Raw genomic sequence first — 21,153 nt, 5'->3', positions numbered from 1 at the left:
GCCAACGCTGAGCCAAACTATACCACCACAGTGAAATAAGCTTAAAATGTTAAACAAAATATACTGAAACACATTAGCTGGTTTAAATGCTGACGGGAAATAACTGGTTTTGTCACCTACCGTTAGATTCCAGAATTTCCACCACTGGCTCCGTGCTGCAGTGGAGATGATGAGCATTGTCCTGCCCTCGTGTGACTAGGGAGACATGTTTACTAACCCATAGACCTGCATGGTGCAGCATAACCCAGTGGCATTTACTTATCGGGTAATGACTAACTGAAGTTAAAACAGATCTAATTTGCCCTTAAAATTAAAAGTGTTCTTGTGATATGTTATTCCAGAAAACACGATCATGAAAATAAATGCTACTTTATTTTGGTTACTGATCATACACCTGTTTATTCGTGAAAAAAAGTTGGCTTTCTGCGGGCTACATGGCTTCAGCTGATAGCTCTAACGGTATCTTCACTGCCAACTGCGTTCTTTTGTACGGAAATTCGAGTCGCCTAAAATTTTATCGTCGGATTAAACTCGTCACCTCGGTGGTTTGTAAAGAGATTGGGCTCAACCTTAGGAACGTTACAGTTCCACCACTGGCTCATGCTGCGCAGTGCTCGTGAAATCACTTTGACTTAGAATCAATGGAAACTTTACCAATTGTTGCTAGCTCTGGATTTGATTTTGTAAAATTTAACGCGATGCTATAATATTGCACTGAGGTAGCATATGTCACGCGAGATTCTTTTTTTTTATCAGTCGCTGTTTTCCATAACACTGGATTATTTTCCAAATGATTCTTAATTTTGGGACATTTTGTACGGCGCTTTAGTTTGTAAGGCCGGCTTGGCTCTGAACATGGCACTTAGCGAAGCTTAATCTTTGCCTGCCTTACCTGGTTCCCTTGCATAAGTATAATTTGCAAGAAGCAAAACTTGAAAACCTGTTCGTGTACACGCGGTGCCTGGGTATTGGCTCGTGTTGTGATGCACAAGCGCGCTTGTGTGTGTGTGTGCGCGCGCGCGCGTGTGTGTTTGCGCGAGCGTGAGAATAAATAGCAATGTGCTTGCTCTGCAGCGAGCGCATTGACGCATGCGTTGCCAGCTGTGCTCTGCGGAAAAATCCATATGCGCACATCTACTGGCACAGAAGGGAAGTGAAATTGTTATGCTAATTGTGATGCGATAATAACATCAAATTGGACGATGCCGAAACGTGCAACCCCCCCCGTACACTCAAATAAATCTCTTGCGCGGTGTAAAAAAAATAATTTTAGCGGGTAAAACCGTGGAACAGATGACACTGATGTCTTGACCATATTGCGGTGGCAGTTGGTGTGAGTGAGACTTCGCGGAGTGTGGGAAGTGCATATTGGCAAGTCGATGCGCACAGAAGTAGGGTCATTGACAGTTGCGCTGCAATAGAACATGCATGAGCTCTAGCTGCTTGTGGTTATCAAACTAATCATTGGGTCTCGTCAACATTCTTGCTTTGACCTTTTTGGTCATTCCAAGCGTGCACATACCGCACGAGAATTTATTTCATTGATGCATAAGTGGACTGGTGGTGGAGTCTGCTCACGGAGTTTACGAATCACGTGTACAGTAATGTCTTTATAAATCTGTTGTGACCTTATCAGGTCTGTCCTTTTGTATGACATTTTGAAAGCCATTGGACCGCATTTGTGATGATAATGAAGAGTATGGGTTTCCTTTGGTGCAAAAATGACAACGGAAAAAATGTTTACTTGCCCGATAAACCAAAGGGTACATGTTGGAGTTTGCAGCTGTGGTGCAAATTGTATTGACAAGGATGTATCATCCGTCATTATTTGTAATAATAAAATAATGACCGCCTGGAAGCTTGCGTCGTCTCGTGCGCTTCTGTGGTGCTTAATGTGGCTTCTGAAGGGACAGGATTTCACTTCGCTAATGACAACAACAAAAGCTGTTGTCGGTGTGTAATTATCAGAGTGGTTCGAAAGGAGCATTGCTGCCCTTATGCTGTGGCTCAGCCACGTTAAAATCGTACACACTATACTGTTGTACATTGACAACCCGTGGTGTTCATTTTAATAAAGGCAGTTGGATCTTTAACAGTGTGAATGTTACGCAAAAGCGATTTGATCTGGTCATAATGCGACGATTTACCGTGCATTTTGATTGAATCGCCTCCAAAAATCCGAATTGACGTTCGGATTCCGATGCACACAATAACAGTGCATTTGACCATTCCCATTGAAGATTGGAATAACAACGTGCGTGTGATGTTTTTTAGGGGAGAGAAAAAAAATGCATTGTCAAGCTGTTTAATTTACTTCGTGTGAACACGTGGTTTAATCCGATGCTGCAATGGAACAAATTGCAACATACCTCGAGACATGTATTGATTCAATTCCAGCATGAGTCAATTCAAAATTACATTTGTTCAACCCTAGCGGGTGCCTGATTAATCTAGAGTGGAAGTAGTACGGTTCCCAGGAACCAATCACAAACAGCATACAAAAACAGTCGATGACACGTGCGATGTGATATGCATCTCGTGAGCGTCGGGCTGATTTTTTAATTCAATGAATCGTAACATCCCTCATTAATAATGATGCACAGGCAGTAGACAATTTACTGTTTAATTCGCAAGAGTTGCTGATGCGACGTGAACTCACAGACGCGCGTTATTTCCATCCGGGGATTACACTGAGGCCTTGGAAAGGACTGAACGGGCTAAAGGAACAAGGCAGCTTTTATAAAACATGGAAAAACGTATCTGTACTGGGTGAAACTACAGTCTCATTGACTTAAAGATTTCGTGACTGCAGGAATTTATATTCTTGGGTCTTTCGGTAAAGTCACGCAGATAGATTTCTTTGAACCTATCTACGTGACTTTACCGAAAGCTTTAAGCTTTACCGAAAGACCCAAGAATACAGTCTAATTTTTCAGGAGGGTCCTGCTTGAAATGTTTGGCCGATCCCTAATTGAAACCTTCGTTTGTGGAAAAGAACAAGCGAATAGGAACCCGGCGGCCCGAGTTTGATTCCCACTCACGACCAACACCAATGACGATTATCGGAACCGGTCCTGGGCTTATCCTAGGTCAACTCGGCCTCAATATGAGTACCTCGTGTGGTGTGTAAACATCGCCACTCGGGAGACAAAGGCGGCCGGGCGTGCTGCTGGCCGCCCACCCCGTCGTGTGCTGTGCCGGCCTTCATTGGTGCTCGCTAACAGCACTTGCCCGAGCAATCTGTTAAGGCTATACGGAAGATCTTTATCTTTTAGTGTGCAGGATGGAGGAGGACCAATTGACGAGACAGACATTGGGGTGGTCTCCACAGGTATAGCGATCGTCAGTAACACTGCTAAAGCTTAAAAGTCAACGTGTATATAATAGGTGACGCTTTGGGAAATCGCCCCTGGTCGTACGTTAAGAAGTGCATTAATAAGGGCCATAGCCCGAAACGTCACCTAACATACTTTTCATTTTGAGGCAGTGTTGATGTATGCGTTGAATAGTTTTTTTAAAAATGATATTTGTGCTTGTGCACCTCTGCCAACGCAGCATCGCCGACGCATATTTATTGTCGGAGTAGGCATGTATGTTGAACTTTTTTCGCACCGTACCTGACCAACCGTGCACAAAAGCAGTTCTAAAGAAATGAGTTTTCAATCTAGGTCATATTAAGATGCATAGTTCCAGTAGCTTCCTAATATCGTAAGGAAGAGCGTTCCAGATGGCCACAGAAGCGCATCTGAAATAGCGCGATGCAGTGACCGTCATTGTTCGACGGATAGCCAAACGCCGCTGCTGCGAGGATGACCCGAGTTCGCGTGATGGTTTCTGCTCCTTGACAAGATCAGCAAGGTTACCGTACTGTGGTTCATTTGTGGCAAGCATGTGCTGTCCCCTAGCGGATGTCTCTCAGGATGCGTGTGTACCGGCACACTGCGGTTCCAACGGGAAATGCGCGTGCTTGGAATGCTTGCTGGTTCGTGTTGGAATGCTGTACAATACGCGGCTCCGTATCGTTCCTAGAAAGGGGGATTTGGTTTGAGCCCCCGAGGGCGTGTTTTCTTGCGCACAGCCTCCACATCTCACAAAGCTGATATTCGGGCAGAGCCTCAAGGGCAAGAGGTTTGTCATCTTGAATGTTCATTTTCATGATTTGTTTTGTTGCAAAAAACTAACTAACTGATGTCTAAATTTACCGAAGAGAGGACAAATTGCCAAGGAGATGTGTTTAAAGTGTTTGGGCCCAGAGTGTTACCATGCTCCAACTAGCCATGGGGCAGTTGAACATTCTCATGACAGGAGACAGAATATGCATGTAGGGTAATCGCCGTTCATTGGCTTCCCACGAAGCTGAGTCGACCCCAACTTGCATTTAAATTCATGGCATTATGTATTGTGAAACAACATTTGTGAGCCACGTCGATAAAACTCGAAAGTGAAGTTGAAATGACCGTAAGGAAACCGTGCGCTGCTTTCACTTGTATTATGGACCGTGAATTCAGTCGCCCAGGCGTGCTTCTGCCATAATGATGCCTATCGCTGACAAAGAGCGTTACGTCCTGAATGAAACCGTGGGGCCTTTGTGCAAATGCAAATTTGAGCATTCTTACAATGCCATTATCTTGAAGGAAATATAAAATTACACGAGCCGCATTTTAAACGACACGAGGTAAAATACCACACAGCACCGTAGGGAGAAAAACCACAATGCCTTGGAGTGTCCCGCGAGTGAACATGAAGTTACGTGTGGGTGGAGCAGTCGTGCAAAGGTTTGCACATTGCACATGCCAAACTCAGTTCGATTTCTGGCCCTGGCTAACATGATGAGTAAATACCTCAACAACTACTGATTCCCCGTCTCACCACCAACCTGCAATGACCAGCATGGGAAGCTTTGGTCTGACTGGCAAGCGAGACATCTAATATATGATTCACACTCTGCTCAAGAGACGTCGACATCGGGCATAAAATCAGACGTGGAAACGAGCCCATTGTCCTCCACGGACATATCCCACGTGTCCAATGAGAGCGGTCTCCGACGTGAATTCAAATCTGTTCAAGAGGAGAAAACCCATCATGACGGAAAACATTACTGCAGGCTGGAAGAAAATGTACAGCATCGCATGTGAATGATTTATTGTATTGTTATTCAATGCTTTGCTGATCTTATACTATGCTGTGTTGATCTCGTCAAGGAGCATAAACCATCACGCAAACTTCTGTCATCCTCGCAGCAGCTTTTGGCTCTCCATCGGTCACCGCATCGTCACGCTTTCAGGTGTGCTTCTGCGGTCGTCTGGAACGCTCTTCCTTAGGAAGACACTGGAGCTATGCACTTTAAAATCACCTCTATTGAAAACTACTTTCTTTAGAACTACTTGTGTTTAGTTTGTTGTCCTCCCCCCGCACTTCTGATGAGCACGATTGGCTACGTACGGTTGCGAAATATTTCAACATACATACATACATATGGGGCTCCCAGAGGATTATGGCAGCAAGCGAACATTAACGACTATGCTGTACTGATGAGTCCTAACGAGAATGAAACCGATCAACTGTTCTCACTTGGTTTCGCACCTCCAATTAGCACGGTTGGCTCCGTACGGTTGCGAAATAAGTTCAACATGCAGACATCCTGTACAGGGTGATCCAGATGTCTTGTGACCCCAATTAATTGACCCATAACACTTTTTTTTCTTTTGTTCAATTCATTTATGTTTTAAATACAAACTTACTCACAAAACAAATGTGAAGTTTTACATAATTCAATGCGGGTCACAAGACATATCTGGACCACCCTTGTACATCGATTTCACTGCTGCCTGTTGGGAACCTATTTGTACACGGTGAAGGCTGTACGCCGTGGTGTGCGTTGTGAAATCTGTCGCCTTCTAACACCGCAGAACTCCAGGGCTCCCAGGAGCGAGAATGTGGTGATTTGACAGCGATTCAAAATGTCATCTTGAGCGCGGAAAAACGGAGAAAATTTCGCGAACGCAGAGAAATTGGTTGACGAACGACAAACAGGATGGTCGAACGCTAACGTGGAACCTTTGCGGCCACGAGGTGGCGACAGGACACCAACCACATCCGGCCCCTCTCAAGCGAGAACGCTGCCTCTGAATGTACCACGCGTTTGGCTGTCGTTCTCCGGCCTTCCTTCATTTTACCACAACTCAAAACAATCGCTTGCGTCATTGTGGAGAATGTCCATAAATAAACAAACACTTAAGCGTATCTCATACCTGTCAACCCCTTAAGAGTGCCTCCCTTATTCTTTGGTTACTTCGGTAAAGTCACGTAGATAGAAAAAATATATATAATAACAAATAAAGTGAATAAAAATAATAAAATTAATAAAATAAAATAAAAACACTAATGTAGACTGTAGCCTGGTTCTTAATCGGAGTGAGTGTACTGGCAATCTATAATGTAGACTGTAGTCTGGTTATTAAGTTTGGTGAGTGTACTGGTAGTCTATAATGTAGACTGTAGCAATGGGTATTAAGCTGGGTGAATGGACTGGCAGTCTATAATGTAGACTGTAACCTGGTTCTTAACCTCGGTGAGCGTACTGGTAGTCTATAATGTAGACTGTAGCCTGGTTCTTAACCTCGGTGAGCGTACTGGCAGTCTATAATGTAGACTGTAGCCTGGTTTTTAAGCTGGTGAGCGTATTGGCAGTCTGTAATGTTGACTGTAGCAATGGTTATTAAACTGAGTGAGCGTACTGTCAGTCTATAATGTAGACTGTAGCCTGGTTCTTAACCTGAGTGAGCGTACTGACAGTCTATAATGTAGACGTATTATTAGTTCTTTCAGTAATAAAAATAAAATAAAAAAATAAAAACCACGACGTTTCGATCGCAACACAAGCGGTCGTCATCAGGAAAATAAATAACCAAAGAATATTAATTCCTGCAGTCACGAAAGTTTTAAGTAAAAAAATTAGTGCCTTCCTTATTATAGACCAATTCAGACCTTATTGGTCACCCCGTGCCATTATACATCTCAACGTTCATCCTACAAAGTCCAATCACACGGAAGAAACACAAATAGATAAAACATTTTATTTTGTCCGTTTTGAAATGGTTGTACGCCGTTTGGACCTGAAAACTAAATTTCCCTGTACAGGAATACGGGATACACCGTATGGGTTGACAGCCATGGTATCTGTCTCGCCACATGAACAAGTATTTCGAGACAACTCGTCAACCGCCCGGCATTCTGTGAGTGCATCAATTGAGAAGCATTGTGCTCAAACACACTCTGTGCCGGGTCTACAACACGCAGTGTCTCATCGGCGCAGTGAGGCTTGCTTGAATCGCTGATAGTGCCAATGCTCTACTTCACCAAGCGAGACCCGCGTTATGTCCAATTCGCATCCAGCGTTATATATATATGAAAAAAAAGCGTTACCGAATATATTCCTCGCGTTATATCCAATTCGCGTCATGGAATACAGCACACGGCGTTACAGGAGAACAGCACTGCACTGCGTAATAACCTTCGTTGCCGTTACACACACCGGTTGCCTATCTCGGCAACGCGTCGCCGCATGAAGGAGAGAGAAAAACAATTTTTTGCTACCCGTAAGCGCAACACCGCCGCTTCGATTTGTGGGATTTTCTCGAATGAATCGACAACCCTTCTCCCCCCCCCCCACCCGCCGTTGCTCCCCGTGTACGTTTGGGGCAACGCCGACGCTCACTGAGCCTCGGTCACAGCCTCGCCAAATCGGTCTTCAACCTGAACACCGCAGGGGTCGAGAACTTTCCACCCTGCCGATAGCGCCTGGGTTGATGCATCCGACGGGACAGAGCAGTATTCCGTGCCGCCAGGGGTGGCGAGTATTTAACAATACTAGTTTCTGTCTGTGGATAATAAAAGTGGATGATATACTGATAACGCATTTAGTAAATTAGGATCATTGCATCGTTCACTTTTATTTGATCGATGTAAAGATGTTGGTACAACTCAAGTTTTGAAGTCTCAGGTGGTACCAATGAGTCAATTATAGTTGATCTATTTATTATGTGAGAGCCCACCTTCACAAAGGTAAGTCAAATACATATTTACTGTCGTTAACTTGTTCACATGACTCTGTTTCTTTTTGCTTCCTTGAGTTGCTCTGTTGGAATAATGTTTATAATTCCTCTCACTTCAATCAGCTTGGGTGAAAACTTCGTGCAAATACCTACAATATCTTATACAGTATCTTGTGATTTGAGGAAGATGTTTTGGAAGTGGAGGCAGGCGGTCAGACAACACATCTTCGGCCTTCTTTGAAGGTACAACCTTGCCTTTGAATGCTTCATTTCGCTTGTTTTCTTCATCGTACAAAAATATTTCAGTTGTTGTTTCCTGTCCCACATTGTTGAACATTTTTGTTCATCATTGTGAAATAGGGTACAATTGTTTTGAACAACTTTAAATGTAAATCAAAACTACAGTCCTTGTATCACCAAAATCAGTCACGTTCTATTCACTGCAGGATGGAGGAGGCTCCCAAAATGCTCACCATCTCGCTCCTGCTTACGAGCCGATCTTAACACTCAACCTCCGTGGTGGTGGTGGTGATGTGGTGGTGGGTGCATTGGTATGCGTGTTCACCGCTCTGTAATGAAGGCTATGAAGAAGTTAACTTTAGCAGCGAAGGCCTGATGAGATGTTGGCTTCTTCTGGGGGTTCAGCGTCTTTCGGAGGCGTATGCTGTTGTTGGCACGTATGCAGCTCAAAGCCCTCCAGCTCACGCAGCCCCAGCTATGATGACGCATCGGCACTCGCATATGGGCCCATTAAAAATAACCTAATAAAGGCAATATGGATTACCATCATGTAGAAATGTATAGCAAACACAGACTCTAAACGCATGTTGATTCTAAATGTGGAGGGAAAAACCGGAGGACCCGGAGAAAAATCCACGCGACCACGGGGAGAGAGACACGCAAACTCCAAATATACAGCAGGCGTCTGGGCCGGGATCGAACTTACGGCCCCTGTATACCAGGCGAGGTAGTTAACATCTCGCCACCGTGGCCCACACTTTACTATGGCGGGGACAATTATATCCATAGGACAACACACTGGTGACTTCCCTGTGGCATGTGGTACGAATTTGACCAACCCTGGATGGATGATGACGATGGCGACAAAGCCTCTCCGTTAACCCTGGCTGCAATTTTAATCATCACAACCTTGTAGTTCATTATTACGTCAGAGAATCATCACAATGCAAGGATCATGAGAGGCGACGGAGACTTGGGGAGGTCTTCATCCAGCAGTGGATTGACCATGGCTGACGATAAACATTACGATCAAGAGTCGTGCAGCCAACTGAGCTACCCCCTCAGCCAGCATTTTCTGAGAGCTTTGTTGATTTGAGCCATAATAGCAATGCGTATCTGCTCAAACGAGTGTCGTGGTGATCGCTACCATCTGTGGCCTTGAGCCAGTGCGGGTGATCCCACATTTCTCTCGTGCCAGCCCCTACGTAACACGTTGTTACTGAAATGATGAATTTGGTGTTCGTTGATTTGACTTTTCTTCCAAAGGCTTTGATTTTTTTTTTCACCTTTGATGTTCAAGTCTATCTGAAAAGGTTTATATGAATGCAAACACATACCACTGGACGGGCTCTGGTTTTAAAGTCACAATGCCTCCCATTCTCAGTTGCTCATGGTGGGACATCTAAACCACCGGTGGAAACTCCACATTTCAATGCAGTGCGCGCGCGCATGAGTTTACCCATATGCCAGCAACCACTGTTTACATCTCACAAAGTGGTACTAACTTTACCAACCCGCATAGTGCGATGGCGAGCTGAGCTGTCCCCCCCCCCCCGATCTGGGAGTTTTCACGGCCTTCGATGTTGAGTTGAGTCATGGAACCGGAGCAGCAGCAGCAGCAGCAGCCAGCAGGAGCTCACTCTTGAGATGTGAAGAAGTGACTCGCAGAAGAGACTTCACGCGGCTTTTCCAAAAGTCCATACCTGTCACAAAATGTCAAGGAATGTTTGTGGCATTGCAGTGGTGCCTGGAAATGTGGTCAACATCTCCTTGGGGAAATCGCCCCAACATTCTGCTGTTGGTTGAAACTTTTAAAGCTTACTTTTAGCGACATCTGCACTTTGCCTTGCCTCGCCCAGAGTGAAGTTTAAAGATGTTGAGAATTGTTCCATCCACGCGTGAAATCCCGGGGTGCGAGTAAACAGTGTGAGGTATGCGAAAGCTTCGTGCTCCGCGTTAGCTCAAAAATAGGGAAGATTAAAGTTACCGCTTCATTTCGCGAAAAGAAAGACTCGCGCCGAGGAACAATCGGTGCTGGCCACGGAAGTCCAATTCTCTACCTGCTGATACCAATGATAAAATCAAAGAGACCCGGCAGTGCCATTGTCAGCTTGACAATCTCAAATTCCTAATGTGTTTTCGTTCTCAACAGTTGCACTTGAATACTAATCGTGCAGTGTCGTTTTTTGGTTTTTATTACTTTTAAGCCTTTGATGTGTTTAGCCTCTTGCAACCCTTTGATGTTGGAATATTTCTGCAAAAGTAAAAGTGCTCACACCGTGTCCCGCCTGCTCAGTTGCGTGTGGAGCAGTGGTCAGCTCTCTTTATAGCTGTGGCAGAAACTCTACATTCACATGGTGAGGATGGGTTTATTCCAGGGGACAACCGCTGCTGACTCCCATGAAGCGGCGATTATTTTATCCACCCTGGAGAAATCATAAGTCGACGATTCGACCGGGAAATGAACTTGCGTAATTTTGGATTGCGCTCTTTACTACGTTGTACAAATTAGTTGTCGAAATGGTTAAAATAGTACATGTGTAGGGGTGTTAGAGAGAGAGCCGTTATGCATGGCAGCTTATGGGAAGCAAACACAGTGGGCGGGGCTACGTGAGTGCACGGGGGGGGGTGCTCTCAACGACGTCCGCACCAGGCAGCCCGGGGCCCCACTTCTCAGCGGGGGTTGAGTATAAAGGGGGATGTGTCAGAGGGCTCGGGGCAGAATGTTAAAGCTAAACCAGTGAAGACCGAAGATCGTCTAGCTAGAGCCCTGGACTCCCCTGGGACGCCGCCCTTGTCAGGGCCGCGCAGGACCGAGCCAGCGGCGTGGTCCCGAGAACCAGAGCTAGTGCTCTGGGACTCCGGGTACCGTAGCCCAACTTACCAGTGTCGGGCCAGACAGCCTCCCCTAGCCCGTTAGTGGAGGACTAGGAGGTAGGTCAGAGATAGCTAGCAGTGTATTCCCAGCTAGCCGGGTGAGGGGGCTGATACCCCCTCCAGTATTGTATGTCCGCGGTTGTGACAACTGTTGCGGAATAAATACGTGTGCCTCAACCCCGGGTGTCCAAGAGTCCTCAACGGTATTACATCTGGTGTCAGAAGTAAAAATCTATGAACATGGACACGCGCCGGTCAGCTCGGGCCAGGATACCGGGGGCGGAGGACACCGCTGCAGTCGGAGAGCCCGGGACGGGTGAAGAGAGCACGGAGCAGTCGGGGCCAGATACGGCTACGCCGCAGCAACAGGAGGGTGGAGAGGTGTCGGCAGAGGGGCTGAGGCAGGCGCACGCCAAGCTGATGGAGCTGCTGCACGCCGCTGCCAGCATGCTGGACCACATCACTCAGCTGGGGGCTGCTGGACCGCCACGGGGCGACGAAAGCCAACGACCACAGCGCCTTCCCGCCATTTCGGCGGAACACCAATTTGAAAATCCCGCCATCACCGCAGCTGCAGTTGAGGGCGTGGCCGGCCTGAGCATCGCGTCCAACGGCGGGCATACAGTACCTGCCGCGTAATCGCCAACGGACGGGACGTCACCACGGGTGCGACCGGCGATGCCATCGGTCGTGCGCGCCGAAGCAGAGCTGGGTGAGGGGGACGAGGAAGGGCGACCTTCTGCGGCAGCCGCTGCGCTACATCAGCAACTGCCTCCACTCAAAGAATTTGTGGGCGAGGAAGGCGACTGGGGCGGCTTCCAGCAGCGCTTCCTCGCTCACCAGGAGATGGCGCAGTGGACGGACGCCGAGGCTCTCCGCGCGCTGCCAGCACTCCTCGACAGCGACGCCCTCGCCACTTTAACATCGGTCCACCGTCAGACTGTCGCCAACTCTTCTACGATCGCCAGCGGGGGGCAAAGGAGTCGCCTCTGGCATACCGCACAAGCCTCCTGGCACTGGCAAAGGCGGCCTTTCCACGGATGGACAACGAAGGTGTCGACGCCATGGTTACAGAGAAGATACTCCTGCTGGCGGACGACTTGGAGATCATCATCGTCGCACAGGACGACGCGGAGATGTGCTCCCTCCAAGCAGCACGACTCCTCCACGCAAACCTGCTCGCGCAACGACGCAAGGCCAGCAAGGCGGCGAGCGGGCGTACCGTGGCCGCAGCCACCCTCCCGGCGGAGGAGATCTGCGCCATCGACCATCAACGGCGGCAGGGAGCGGGAGTACGGGCGGACCGGGGCGGCTCGAGCCATCCCGATCATCCGTCGTCGTCACCAGCGCTCCCGCGCTGCTACAACTGCGGCATCTGGGGCCATGTCGCCTCGGGGTGCCGCTCTCCTCGGCAGCGCAGGACGACACCTCGACGGGACGCCGGCCCTCTTCCCAAGCTCCATCATCATAACCCGGCGAGTCACGGCACCTCACATGTTTGGCCCACGCACACACCCGCCACACACTCATACACCGCACCGATTGGGGGGCCAATATCGCGCACCATCGCACCAACACGCACCGCTCTGGGTACTCAGATTGAACCCAGCCAGTGGTCCGTGTTGGCCCATCGTGTTGTAGCCGCGTCGTCGGGGTCGTCGGCCGTTGTGGGGCACATCGACGGGGTCGAGGTGCGCATCCTGGTCGATACGGGAGCATCGGCGACAATTATTTCGGAGTTAATTTACAATATTCTCCCTGCCCAGAGCCGTCCTTTAATGCCTGTTAACGTGCCATTATTTGCTGCTAACGGGGGCTCACTTGGCATCATCGGACAGATTCGAGCCCTAATTTGTATCGGGGATATTAAATTGTCTGGGCCGATTTTTGTTTCCTCCTCGCTGGCGGTTCCGTGCCTGCTGGGGACGGACTTCCTGGCCAAAATGCCGATTAGGATATTAATCGACCAGGGATGCATTGAGCTCCCGTCGGGCCGACGCATGGCGTTTCTGCCATCCTCCGGTACGAGTCGGACGGCGTTCGCAACGGTGCCGGCGTTTGTAGATAGAACGGTGCGCGTTCCTCCGGGGGCACAAATGTTGGTTCCTTTGAAACTTCGGCGGCCCTTCGCTAAGGGCATTGGGGCCCAAGGGGTTCTGCTGAGGCCATCTAGGGCCGGGGTTAGTGGACCTCATTTACTTCCGGCCCAGACCATAGTAAGAGGGGACGGAGACCCCTTCATCGCGGTCCTCAATGTGGGCTCGCAGACGGTGGTGGTCCCGCAGGGGACCGTGCTTGCTCACGCGACGCCGGTGCCCTGTGAGGAACCCGTCGCGAATCACGTGAGTGCTGTCCCTGCGCCACGACCACATTCGGACAGAGATGAAGGGTGGCTCGAGGCGCTTTGTGCGGGATCGACGGACCTGTCAAATTCAGAGCGTCAACAGCTTAAAATGCTACTGCGGGAATTTTCCGACGTTTTCAGTCGGGACAAATACGATTTGGGTTGCACTCATCTGCTGCGTCACCATATTGATACGGGTGACAGCGCGCCAATACGCCAGAATCCGTTTCGGTTAAGTCCCGCCGAAAAGGACCATGTCAAATCGGCTATTGATGACATGTTAGCCGCCGACATCATTTCTCCTTCCACCAGCCCTTGGGGAGCGCCGATCGTCCTGGTTAAAAAGCAGGACGGCTCGTTGCGGTTTTGCGTTGATTTTCGGCGCCTTAACAAAATTTCGGTTGCCGACGCATACCCGCTCCCACGGATGGACGAATCGCTGGACGCCTTGGCGGGAGCGTGATTCTTCTCCACATTGGATTTACTTTCGGGATTCTGGCAGCTTCCTCTGGACGATGATTCAAAGCCTAAAACTGCTTTCCGTACACCGCACGGCTTGTTCCAATTCAACCGGTTGCCGATGGGACTCCACTCAGCGCCGGCAACTTTCCAGCGTTTGATGGAATTGGTTTTGGCTGAATTGCAATGGGATTCGTGCCTGATTTATTTGGATGACGTTATCGTCTTTAGTAAAACTTTTGACGAACATCTCCAGAGGTTGCGGGCGGTTTTCCTAAAGATGCGGGCTGCTAATTTGAAATTCAAACCCCAAAAATGTCATCTGTTACGCGATTCGGTGCGTTATTTGGGATACATCGTGGGGCGCTCAGGTATTGCTACCGATCCCGCCAAAACGCAGTGCGTCAGCTCCTGGCCGACTCCCACCTCGGTGGGAGAGGTCAGGAGTTTTATTGGCTTCGCGTCGTATTACCGACGTTTCGTCGCAGATTTTGCGACGATTGCGAAACCCCTACACGCTTTAACATCAAAAGGGGTTCGGTTCCACTGGGGTCAGGAGGAGGAGGCTGCTTTCTGCTCCCTTCGGGACGCCCTGGTAAAAGCTCCTCCCTTGAGTTACCCCGATTTTTCTAAGCCTTTTTTGCTCGACACCGATGCGAGCAACACAGGTATTGGGGGCGTGCTTTCCCAGGTGGTTGATGGCGTGGAACGGGTGGTTGCGTACGGCAGTCGGGTGTTGTCTCCGGCGGAGCAAAGATATTGTGTCACCCGTCGGGAACTGTTGGCAATTGTCTATTTCATCCAACAGTATCGCCCATATCTGTACGGTCGGCATTTCACCGTCCGCACAGATCATGCGGCACTGCAGTACGCCCTGCGAGTTCAACAGCCATCGGGACAATTGTCCCGATGGTTGGAGATCCTCCAGGATTTTGATTTTGAAACCACCTACTGTAAGGGCGTTCGCCACACAAATGCTGACGCTCTGTCGCGCATGCCAACCACCTCCGAATGTGCATGCCTCCTGGGGTCGGGACGTTGCAGGCCAGCAGGGGACATACTGGTTCTGGTCCTGGCGGCCGCCGGCCACGACGAAACATTGGTTCCAAATTCAATCGCACAACAGGGAAAAGATTCCCTTTTGGGGATGCCCGTCAATGAATGGGGGCGCCTCCAGATGGAGGATACCTCTCTCCTCGGGTTGCATCGTCGCGTCGGCTGTGCTGGGCAGGGCAGGGGTGATGCCGACGCATGGGAATTGGTGCATGGTCTGCTGATGCACTGGGACGGAAAATCCCATCGACATCGGCTGGTGGTCCCTTCGGGGTTGCGGGGCAAGGCGGTGTGGGCCGCACATGAGCGCCTCCTACACCTGGGGACCCAAAAGACCCTCGCCTTACTCCAACTCGATTATTTTTGGCCAGGCATGACGAAGGATGTCGGGGATTTACTGGGGTCATGCCCTCGGTGCGCGCAACGAAAACCGCCAGCACGTGTGTCTAACCCACCCTTGCAGTCAATCAAAGTGTCCAGAGTTAACGAACTCGTCGCGCTGGATATTTTGGGCCCATTCCCCGCCACACCCAGGGGCAATAGATATTTGTTAACTGGTGTGGAGTATTTTACACGCTGGCCTATGGCCTGGCCCCTTGCCAACCAGTCGGCAGCAGCCATCGTGGAGGCCTTTGTTCAGGGTTATGTCCTGGACAAAGGTGCTCCGGAGCGGCTGCTGACCGACCAGGGCAAAAAATGTTCCTGTAAATTGCTCAAAGAAGTCTGTGAGCTCCTGGGCATGAAGAAAATTCGTACCTCCCCGTATCACCCGCAGACTGACGGGATGGTCGAGCGTCTGCATCGGACCATCGCGTCAATGTTGTCACAGCAGGTGTCGGACTCACAGACCGATTGGGACTTGCAAATTCAAGGGGTATTGGCGGCGTACCGGATGGCCCCCCACGCAGCTACGGGATTTTCACCCTTCTACCTCATGTACGGCCGCGAACCTGACCCGCCTGTTCATGCCCAGCTGCAGATCCCCGCGCCTCAGGGAAAAACTAAATTGGCTGACCATGTAAAATTTAATTTGGCCAAATTGACAGAGGCACGGGATGCTGCCATGCAAAACTCTGACCTCCGTCAGGAAGCGAATGAGCGGCTCAGACTGGGTCGGGCGCACATGCTGCAGTGGAAGCCGGGGGACAAGGCATGGCTGCACTGTCCCCAGGTGCCACTCGCAACCTCCTCTAAGCTGGTGCGGCCGTGGCGGGGCCCTGTGGAGGTGGTCGAGGTTTTGCGACCGCAGTGCGTGCGCATCAAATGGGGGAAGCGGCGGTGGTTAGTCCACCCCTCTAGATTAAAACCCTTCGTTGCGGTACACATCCCCACTTCACACACGCATGGCCAAACATGTGGGGGGTCGGCCGACTCACTGGGTCCGTCTCCGTCGCGCTCACCTAATGCCTTGCCGGCTGTGCCACCTCCAGGTGCATCAGGAATGATGGGCTCACGCCCAATCACCCCTCCTGGGGATGCCAAGGGTCACGCGGCGTCGGATGAGGACTCACTCCGAGACGGACAGTTGCCACCTGACGGTCCACCACCCGGGGTTACCCCGTGTGAGGGGCCCGCTGCACGGACACGCGCTAAAATGATCAGACTGTTGTGAGGCCGGAAGATGTGTACATAGGTTGTGTTCATTGCGTGTTGTGTGTGTGGTGGGTTCCCTGCAAATTGTGTATAGACTGTTTTTACGGAATTCGTATATAATCGGGGGGGTGCGTCGGGTTGTTTTCTCTTCTTGCTGTTGCGTTCTTGTTGTGTTGTTCTTGTTATTGTTGAAAAATAGTGAGGCACACGCGCGGTCAGGGGGTAAATGCGCTTTTATTGTATGTTGACTCCCATGAAGCGGCGATTATTTTATCCACCCTGGAGAAATCATAAGTCGACGATTCGACCGGGAAATGAACTTGCGTAATTTTGGATTGCGCTCTTTACTACGTTGTACAAATTAGTTGTCGAAATGGTTAAAATAGTACATGTGTAGGGGTGTTAGAGAGAGAGCCGTTATGCATGGCAGCTTATGGGAAACAAACACAGTGGGCGGGGCTACGTGAGTGCACGGGGGGGGGTGCTCTCAACGACGTCCGCACCAGGCAGCCCGGGGCCCCACCCCTCAGCGGGGGTTGAGTATAAAGGGGGATGTGTCAGAGGGCTGGGGGCAGAATGTTAAAGCTAAACCAGTGAAGACCGAAGATCGTCAAGCTAGAGCCCTGGACTCCCCTGGGACGCCGCCCTTGTCAGGGCCGCGCAGGACCGAGCCAGCGGCGTGGTCCCGAGAACCAGAGCTAGTGCTCTGGGACTCCGGGTACCGTAGCCCGACTTACCAGTGTCGGGCCAGACAGCCTCCCCTAGCCCGTTAGTGGAGGACTAGGAGGTAGGTCAGAGATAGCTAGCAGTGTATTTCCAGCTAGCCGGGTGAGGGGGCCGATACCCCCTCCAGTATTGTATGTCCGCGGTTGTGACAACTGTTGCGGAATAAATACGTGTGCCTCAACCCCGGGTGTCCAAGAGTCCTCAACGGTATTACACATGTGTAGTAGAGTTCACGACTCTTGGACGCCGGAGTTGGAGGCACACGGGTTTATTTCACACAGCACGGTTGTGGCATACAACACTAGAGGGGGTATCGGCCCCCTCACCCGGCTAGCTGGGGATACACGCGCTAGCTACTCCTAGCCTGCCTCCTAGTCCTCCACTAACGGGCTAGGGGAGGCTATCTGGCCCGACACTGGTAAGTCGGGCCCGGTACCCTGAATCCCAGACCAGCTCTGACAGGAGCACCGGCTCTGGATCTCGGGACCACGCCGCTGGCTCGGTCCTGTTCGGCCCTGATAAGGACGGCGAACCAGGGGAGTCCAGGGCTCTAGCTAAGACGTCTTCAGTCTTCACTGGTTAGCTTAACATTCCCCTCGAGCCCTCCGACACATCCCCTTTTATACCCAACCCCCCCCTTGATGGGTGGGGCCCCGGGGGATCATAACTCCGAATCAGCCCCCCCGGGGTGCCTGGCGCGGACGTCGTAGAGAGCACCTCCCCGTGCACTCACGTAGCCCCGCCCACTGTGTTTGTTTGCCATAAGCTGCCATGCATAACGGGCTCTCTCTCTAACACCCCTACATCACCCCCCCCCCCCCCGCATAGCTTGCAGCCGTCCCGGCTGCCAACATACAAAAAAAATGACAATAAAAGCGCATTTACCCCCTGACCGCGCGTGTGCCTCACTATTTTTCAACAATAACAAGAACAAAAACAAGAACACAACAAGAACGCAACAGCGAGAAGAGATAACAACCCGACGCACCCCCCCCCGAATAAATACGAATTCCGTAAAAACAGCCTATATACAATTTGCAGGGAACCCACCACACACACAACACATGGCGAACCCAACATATGTACATCCAATGAGCAGGGAACACACCACCCACACAACACACAATGAACACAACCTATGTACACATCTTCCGGCCTCACAACAGTCTGCGCATTTTAGCGCGCGTCCTTGCAGCGGGCCCCTCACACGCGGTAACCCCGGGTGGCGGACCATCAGGTGGCAACTGTCCGTCTCGGAGTGAGTCCTCATCCGACGCCGCGTGACCCTTGGCATCCCCAGGAGGGGTGATCACGCGTGAGCCCGTCACTCCTGATGCACCTGGAGGTGGCACAGCCGGCAAGGCATTAGGTGAGAGTGACGGAGACGGACCCAGTGAGTCGGTCGACCCCCCACATGTTTGGCCACGCGTGTGTGAAGTGGGGATGTGTACCGCAACGAAGGGTTTTAATCTAGAGGGGTGCACGAACCACCGCCGCTTCCCCCATTTGATGCGCACGCACTGCGGTCGCAAAACCTCGACCACCTCCACAGGGCCCCACCACGGCCGCACCAGCTTAGAGGAGGTTGCAAGTGGCACCTGGGGACAGTGCAGCCATGCCTTGTCCCCCGGCTTCCACTGCAGCATGTGCGCCCGACCCAGTCTGAGCCGCTCATTCGCTTTCTGACGGAGGTCAGAGTTTTGCATGGCAGCATCCCGTGCCTCTGTCAATTTGGCCAGATTAAATTTTACATGGTCAGCCAATTTAGTTTTACCCTGCGGCGCGGGGATCTGCAGTTGGGCACGAACAGGCGGGTCAGGTTCGCGGCCGTACATGAGGTAGAAGGGGGAAAATCCCGTAGCTGCATGGGGGGCCATCCGGTATGCCGCCAAGACCCCTTGAATTTGCAGGTCCCAATCGGTCTGTGAGTCCGAAACCTGCTGTGACAACATTGACGTGATGGTTCGATGCAGACGCTCGACCATCCCGTCAGTTTGCGGGTGATACGGGGAGGTACGAATTTTTTTCGTGCCCAGGAGCTCACAGACTTGTTGGAGTAGTTTGCCGGAAAAATGTTTGCCCTGGTCGGTCAGCAGCCGCTCCGGAGCACCTTTGTCCAGGACGTATCCCTGAACAAAGGCCTCCACGATAGCTGCTGCTGACTGGTTGGCAAGGGGCCAGGCCATAGGCCAGCGCGTAAAATACTCCACACCAGTCAACAAATATCTATTGCCCCTGGGGGTGGCGGGGAATGGGCCCAAGATATCCAGCGCGACAAGCTCGTTTACTCTGGACACTTTGATTGATTGCAAGGGTGGGTTAGACTCCCGTGCTGGCGGTTTTCGTTGCGCGCACCGAGGGCATGACCCCAATAAATCCCCGACATCCCTCGTCATGCCTGGCCAAAAAAAATAAAGTTGGAGCAAGGCGAGGGTCTTTTGGGTCCCCAGGTGTAGGAGGCGCTCATGAGCGGCCCACACCACCTTGCCCCGCAACCCAGAAGGGACCACCAGCCGGTGTCGATGGGATTTCCCGTCCCAATGCATCAGCAGACCTTGCACCATCTCCCATGCGTCGGCATCACCCCTCCCCCGCGCAGCACCGCCGACGCGACGACGCCACCCGAGGAGGGAGGTATCCTCCATCTGGAGGCGCCCCCATTCAGTGATGGGCAACCCCAACAGGGAATCTTTTCCCTGTTGTGCGATCGAATTAGTAATCAATCTTTTGTCGTCGTCGGCGTCCGCCAAGACCGGAACCGATATGTCCCCCGGAGGCCTGCAACGTCCAGACCCCAGGAGGCATGCACATTCGGAGGTGGTTGGCATGCGCGACAGAGCGTCCGCATTGGTGTGGCGAACGCCCTTACGGTAGGTGGTTTCAAAATCAAAGTCCTGGAGAATCTCCAACCATCGAGACAATTGTCCCGATGGTTGTTGAACTCGCAGGGCGTACTGGAGTGTCGCATGATCTGTGCGGACGGTGAAATGCCGACCGTACAGATATGGGCGATACTGTTGGATGAAATAGACAATTGCCAACAGTTCCCGATGGGTGACACAATATCTTTGCTCCGCAGGAGACAACACCCGACTACCGTACGCGACCACCCATTCCACGCCATCAACCACCTGGGAAAGCACGCCCCCAATACCCGTGTTGCTCGCATCGTCAAGCAAAAAGGGCTTAGAAAAATCGGGGTAAACCAAGGGAGGAGCTTTCACCAGAGCGTCCCCAAGGGAGCGGAAAGCAGCCTCCTCCTCCTGTCCCTAGTGGAACCGAACCCCTTTTGACGTTAAAGCGTGTAGGGGTTTCGCAATCGTCGCAAAATCTGCGACAAACCGTCGGTAATAGGACGCGAAGCCAATGAAACTCCTGACCTCTCCCACCGAGGTTGGAGTCGGCCAGGAGCTGACGCACTGCGTTTTGGCGGGATCGGTAGCAATACCTGAGCGTCCCACGATGTGTCCCAAATAACGCACCGATTCGCGTAACAGATGACATTTTTGGGGTTTGAATTTCAAATTAGCAGCCCGCATCTTTTGGAAAACCGCCCGCAACCTCTGGAGATGTTCGTCAAATGTTTTACTAAAGACGATAACGTCATCCAAATAAATCAAGCACGAGTCCCATTGCAATCCAGCCAAAACTAATTCCATCAAACGCTGGAAAGTTGCCGGCGCTGAGTGGAGTCCCATCGGCAACCGGTTGAATTGGAACAGGCCGTGCGGTGTACGGAAAGCAGTTTTAGGCTTTGAATCATCGTCCAGAGGAAGCTGCCAGAATCCCGAAAGTAAATCCAATGTG

The 21,153-nt window shown here is 51.0% G+C and overlaps 1 long non-coding RNA gene across 2 annotated transcripts in view; it reads left to right on the top strand.

Moving 5' to 3' along the window:
• The first annotated feature begins 8,258 nt into the window (after positions 1–8,258).
• LOC144931322 (uncharacterized) overlaps positions 8,259–21,153 on the top strand; it is a 73,087-nt gene continuing 60,192 nt past the window's right edge. For both annotated transcript variants that reach the window (XR_013636560.1, XR_013636559.1), the window contains exon 1: positions 8,259–8,297. This is a non-coding gene — a long non-coding RNA (uncharacterized LOC144931322). The remainder of the gene's footprint in view (positions 8,298–21,153) is intronic.

The sequence above is a fragment of the Lampetra fluviatilis genome, chromosome 4, assembly GCF_964198595.1.
Source record: "Lampetra fluviatilis chromosome 4, kcLamFluv1.1, whole genome shotgun sequence".
Taxonomy (NCBI): Eukaryota; Metazoa; Chordata; class Hyperoartia; order Petromyzontiformes; family Petromyzontidae; genus Lampetra; species Lampetra fluviatilis.
The sequence above is the reverse complement of the archived record's forward strand: the minus strand, read 5'-3'. Positions and strand labels throughout refer to the sequence as shown.